This window comes from Lygodium microphyllum, chromosome 6 (genome assembly GCF_053477565.2).
Source record: "Lygodium microphyllum isolate KBCC chromosome 6, Lygodium_microphyllum_v1.1.10, whole genome shotgun sequence".
Classification (NCBI taxonomy): Eukaryota; Viridiplantae; Streptophyta; class Polypodiopsida; order Schizaeales; family Lygodiaceae; genus Lygodium; species Lygodium microphyllum.
The window spans coordinates 46,939,794-46,946,750 of NC_141140.1; positions in this window are offsets into that span (position 1 = coordinate 46,939,794).

Below are 6,957 nucleotides of genomic sequence, written 5' to 3' on the forward strand. Positions count from 1 at the left end.
TCTGTCATGTTTTATATCGTGATGAAGATTTGATATCTATAAATTGTTTCTAGTTAGCAAATGTGAAACACTAGTGAGCATTCTAATGCATACATGAGGTTTATGAGTGCAAATAATCATATCTTGATATTTACATCATAGACCACAATGATTATCATAATGCACTTAATAAAGGTAACACCTAGAAAATTTCATAGTCATTAGAACCACTGAGAGATTTTTATCAACCTTTGATAGCTACTTTGCAATTAATTCCATGCACTACAAGATATAGGCCTTATACCGACGTTAAAAGCGACGAAAATATAAATAACAAAATTTGCCCCTGTCATCGCAAAAAGTGTCGTTACTGGCGATGCCATAGAACAATCGGTATCAACGTCGTTATTGGCGTCGGTATTAGATACCCATGCCAATAACGACATTGATACCGACGGTCTGCGACGATAATAACAACACGAACAGTAAATTTACGATGCTAATAGCGATGATAACAGGGAAATTTTTTTTTTGTGGCAGGGCAGTAAGCTGCTCTGCCACATATAGCACTGTATGCTTTATTTGGGCCATACAAAATAGTTTCTGCACTGTGTATAATGCTCGTGAAAACAAAAACAAAGTATACTGAAATCATAACACTGATACATGAAATAAATACATGATTGCATAATGAAAGCGACTGGTACAATCATGACAAGATATCACTAATACATAGAAAATATCTACACAGATCAGGCGACCAAAAAAGAAAGGTGTGTGAGCTCCAGGGATCCAAGGGCGAGCTACATATCCTCGCCATCCAAAAGATCTCGTCTCGCCGCAAAGGAGCATTGAACAGACTCCGCAAAAAAAAAAAAACAGCAACACATCAGTCCACCGTACAATAATGCATTCTAATTAAACATGGTAACTACGGACAAGAAAGATGAGTGACTTATAGGGCTGCCGCGTCTATACAATCGGTCGATCAATGCAGTGAGACCGTGCCTCTCTGCATATCAAGTCTCAAGGCCAGTCGGATTGTGATTTGTAATGGAGTGCTACAAAGAAAGCAAAAACTAATTGTTAGAAACATGATTGTCAATACAAATGATATTGCAAAAAAATAAACAAGCAAAACAAAATAAAAACTTACAAAGTCCTCCAAATATGTCTTGTGGCTGCCACTCCCAAGATGATGGACCACTCCAGCCTTGAGTCGTGCCCTCGCTGCCTCGCGCTGCTGACTCCAATGTCCTAGAGAATCTGTAGCCTCCTCCCTCAGTCGGCGACAGTCATCCATGTCTAACCACTCGGGCTTTATAGCCCTACTCTTGAGTGCCTTATGTGCGTCCGATCGTTTGTGTGACATATATGCATGCATGCAATCCATCATCCAGCCCATAGAAAATCTATCTATTGAGGTTGGAACCGGAAACTCCTCATGCAAGGATGCTACTATGTAGTCCTTGCTCCCCTCCGGTATGTTCTTCCAATGATCTAAGACGTTGTGCCGAAAAACTTGTTGGCACAACTCTCTCATGCAAGCCATCACCCTCCTCCTCTCATCATTCATGATGATGGCTCCTGACCTATCATCGACTAGACATGCATATCCCCCTAGGATATGCCTAAGATGGGTCCTCTCCCACCTGCATCCATGCTCTTGGGCATATCCAGGAGACCCTGTGCATCCGGTGTACCGACCGGGGTAATATCTGTTGGAGTGGCTTGTAGATGGCTGAGCAAAAGCCGGAGTAACTGGAGTAGATGTCCCCATAGGTATGACAAATCCTAGAGGTGACGCAACTCCAATTTAACGGCAAGACACAGACACCGCGTCTGTGCCTCCACAGCATCCACCTAAGCTTGAGCCATTCTCCCTGGAACCGCCACGAGAGCAAGGAGTCACATCTGTATCCCATGCCAATCTCGGGCTCACTGCCTCTGTATCTCTGCAGTATCCCCCTGACCCTGAAGCACTCCCTCCCTTTGGCCCAAGTCTGGAGCGTCGACCTCGTCTGCTCGAATTTGAAGCATCCGATCGCGCTGAAGTAGATCTAGCTGAGTGACTTGACGATGTCTAAGATAGCTCCTAGTCTGCCCTGTCTCTGAATCTTGCAATCTGGTCTGGAGACATGTGTGTGAAGATATCCTACAACTCCTCATCGCTCATCCCTCGACTCATCTTGAAAATGTCACCTGCACAGACAAAAAATAATGGTAGAATAATCAATTTAAATCATACAAAGCATGGTAATATAAATCCTAAAAAAATGATCTCACTTAAAATGCATATCTTATGTACCTTTATAAGCGATTAGTCAACGAATTGAGTAAATGGATGCTCCAAGTATGAAGTATCCTATGGTCCCATGTCAATATCCTGACACAACTCCGCATACACTAGAAGGTCAATAGACATGTCACCACAAAAGGATGAGTCCACCTCATTCTCAAAGAATTCTTGGATTCTTGTATTTCCATCATTGTTAGCCGATGTTGGCTCCAAGCTTTCAGTGGCCTCCACCCCTTGCAATATCGACCTCTCTATTTGCATATTGTCTTCATCTATGCTCGGAACATCACTTTGATCATATACTCTCGCACTTTGGGGAGCTGAAGGTATAACATACCACCATCGAGGTTGTTGGGGGTTTGGATAGAAGATTACCTGTTCATAAACATGTATAAGATAGTTCAAACTATTGTGACATGTACCATGTCGTAATACAATTAACAAACAAATGAGTCCATGCACCTGTTCACAATGGGCCGGCAACACAAAGGTGTCGCACAAATCTGTCCATTTTTTTCAGAATCTATTTTGAGAAATCCAGATGGACCTCGTCGAACTGTTGCTCCAGCTCCTTCAAGTACCACTTTGAACCACTGCACATCGAATAGTATCATGGAGAAGCTATGGTAATCGACCATAACAATACTTTGCAAGTTTCCAAAATACTCCATCTCATCTATAACCGTTTTTGGATCCATTGCTAGTCGCCAACTCTCTTGCTCCAACCTTGCCATGATACCACAGTCCATTGTGGAGCGCATTTTGTCAATACGCTCCACGCAAAAATGTTGTTTGCGCGACCATGCTGCACTATATATTTTGTATTGTACATTGAAACACTCAAATTAGATGTTGCATATAAAATATAGATACGACAAATCTTAAACATCTCATCACCTTTGGACTACATCCCCTCGAGAATTCCCACTCCTCCATTGAGACCTCTACCACTTCGCGAGATGCTGCGTGGTCAAAGCTCCATGCAACCATCACGTTGACATGAACCACAGCAACTCCTCCATGCCCTCAAGATATCGAATCGGTTGATGATGCGTACCATGTCGAAATTCAGATCGCGCTTCCTCTCGATCTTGCCTGGTGATCTGGTACTTGGCAAGCCACTCTCCATAGAGGCATGGTGCAACATACAAAAGTGATTCACTTTCTTCTCCATTGCAACATCCATTCTTTTTTCTACCCCATTTCCAACCACCACATCTCTGGTCAATCTATCATCGTCTTTCAGTGACCATAGCATACTGTTGTCTGGATCTATCGTTGGTAGCTATTATGAAATATGCACTAGTGCCTCCGACACCAACCAACCTTCAGCCATGCTACATTCTGGCCGAGCTCGTTGTTACACAAAGCCTTTTAGGGTTTTCATGAAGTGCTCCAAGAAGAACATCCATCGCGTATGGACAGGTCCAACAATCTCCACTTTATCTACAAGATACACAAGAAGGTGGATTTGTATCGTGAGCATACTGGTAGGCAGGTATTTCTCAAAGAGACAGACTGTCTCCATTGCTCCCCATCTCACGGATTCAATAGAGAATGTCTTAATCTCCTTTTATGAGATCCATTGCACCAAAGTCGACAACCTGTAAATGGCCCTGTGCATTTTTGGAGTAAGACATCCTGCGATCGTGATCGGTAGTACAAACTGCCACAAATGAGAAAGCATTATGAATAATGGCTACACTCCAAATAGCAAAATGCGCATGCCAATTACAATCCATTTGTAGTATAAACCTAACATATCTTATGCCAGTCATGGGATTTTAGCCCTGATAATTGGTCTCGTCTTTAGAAAATGCAGACCTGAGAGAACGCATCATACCCGTTGGAGTACGGATAGACTTGACTACTTGCTTCACAATGTGCTCGTCTTTAGTGGACAAAACCCAAGGAGCGTGAGGTAGCTGCACGCGACCATCAGCACTCGACTGTGGCCAAAGTGCCTCCATCTTACCTATCTTCTTCAAATCCATTTGTGCCCCTATAGTGTCTCTCTTTCTTATGATGTGTTCCCATAGCAAGCTGTCCACATTCTTGAAAATATGCATGGGATCCAACAAGTGGTTGACCTATAAGTGGGTCCAATATGGGAACTCCTAGAAAACTCAGAACCGTCGCATTCTGTTTGGATGTGACTCCGCATGGACCATTTTCAGCTCTCGTACCAGCTTGCGGCATTCATACGTGTTGGAGGTCGTCCAAGAAAACCTTCCCTGAGTTCATGATCCTTTGGCAAGAAAGTGGCATGTACTTGATATACCATCTTCTTCATGGTTTGTGACCTTCGGGAGTCTAACTGTGGCCGACACAATGGACATGCATGATAACTTGAGGTAACTATACCTATTCCAACACCACAACCCAGTGAATACAAGCTTGAATGAGATAAAATATAGATATTACCAATGAGAATGGAGGCCTATTTACCTGAGCACTCTCCGAATCCTGGAAAGTCATGCATCGTCCATATGAGAATGGATCGAATATTGGCAGACCGCCGACCATCGCACTTGCTCATATCTTGCACGGTGACCCTCTCCTCCCACAAAATCTTAAGCTCATCGACTAATGGATGAAGATATACATCCATATTTTTAACTTTGTAGCGGTCGAGGATGAGTAAGCTAAGGATGAGATGTCCTTTCTTCGTAGAAAGCCATGGAGGGATATTGTAGTTGACAAGGACTATAGGCCACACACTGTAAGAAGTTGAGTGCAGATCGAATGGGTTCACGCCATCCATTGCAAGACCGAGCCAAAGATTCCTTGGCTTTCGAGCAAAGCGTGGAAAGGTGGAGTCAATGTGACTCCATGCATGTGAATTTGCTGATATTTGTTGAACTCCATCTATGGATCTATTCTGTGTATGCCACGTTGTCAAGCTTGCCATGCTGGATGTAGGAAAGATGTGTTTATGCGGGGGATAAGCGAAAAGTGTCTGATAAATTTTTGAGGGATGGTTTGCCCTTGCAAGTCCTATCAATACCTGTGAGCACCACACTTTGGACATGTCTTCATAGTCTCGTATTCTCTTCGAAATAGTATGCAATCGTTGATACATGCATGGATATTGTTGTAGTCCATGCCAAGCTTTCGTAAAACATGTCATGCATCATCACGAGACTCAAGCATGGTATTTGCAGGTGGTAATATATGATATTTCAATAACCTGAAAAAAATCATAAAACACCTTGAAAAAGCACAAATGATTTTAATAATAGTGCTGAAAAAAAATCAATGAAGCGTATGTACAAGGTACTTGAACAACTCGATCACACTCGCATCGCTCCACCCGTATTTTGCTTGCACACTTAAGAGTGCAAGCAGTGTCTTCAGGAAAGATACTTGGTACCCATCATATAATGGTATGGATACTTTCTCTCTAAGCGGATCAAAAGTCTCGACATCCATGGGAATCAATGCATCGATCATTGCCTCCATCTCAGGCTCCAAGATTCTAGGTAGGTCTGGAAGGCTACCTGTCTCCTTTGGCATTGAGGATATAGATTGGCCTTGCAAGTAGTGGATTGGCTCATGCACTCCATCCATCGCACGCCCACGAACTTTTCTAGTTGGCTGAAAAGGGTGCACTCCTCCTTGGGACGAGACCTCACCTCCCTGGATAGAAAATTTTCTAGCCAGACCCAATCTTATTGTATATGGTATTCAATTAGCTTGCGAGTACAATGCATGATTGATATTAACTTTTCTTACCGTTTGCTGAAAATCCGCAATCGCTCGATCAATGATCTCAAATTGAAACTCGCCAAATCGTCGTACGTATTCTATAGACAATCAACATTTTCGTCTAATTGTCAGCTTGCATTGAGAGCAAGGACATGGGACATGCTGATTAAGATACACCTCACGATCTTGAACAACACGACCTTCATCGTTTTTCATTTTGTCTACATTACGACAAACAATTTGTTTTTGTTATCATTCTTTTTTTCTTTATTAAATTGTTCTCCTCTTCTTCAATCTCTCTCTTTTCTTTTCTTTCTTAAATTGTTATCCTCTCCTTCCATCTCTCTCTCTTTTTTTATGTTATGACTACGACCACGACCACGACCACGACCATGACCACGACCACGGCCACGACCACGACCATGACGACCATGACTACGACTATGACTACAACCACGACTACGACTACGACTACGACCACAACCACGACCATGACTATGACTATGATGACCACGACCACGACCACGACCCACGACCACGACCCACGACCACGACCATGACTACGATGACCACGACCACAACTACGACCATGACCACGACCACCACCACAACCATGACTATGACCACGACCATGACCACGACCACCATGACCACCATGACCATGACTACGACTACGAATACAACTACGACTATGACCATGACTACGACTACGACCACGACCACAACCATGACTACGACTACGACTACAATGACCACGACTATGACAACCACGACAACAACCACAACCACGACCACAACCAAAACCATGACCATGACCACGACCATGACCATGACCACGACAACAACGACTATGACCATGACTATGACTATGACTACAACTACGACTATGACCATGACCATGACCACGATTACGACTATGACTATGACTACTTATATAGAGATGAAGAGAGAGACAAGAGTTGAGAGAAGAG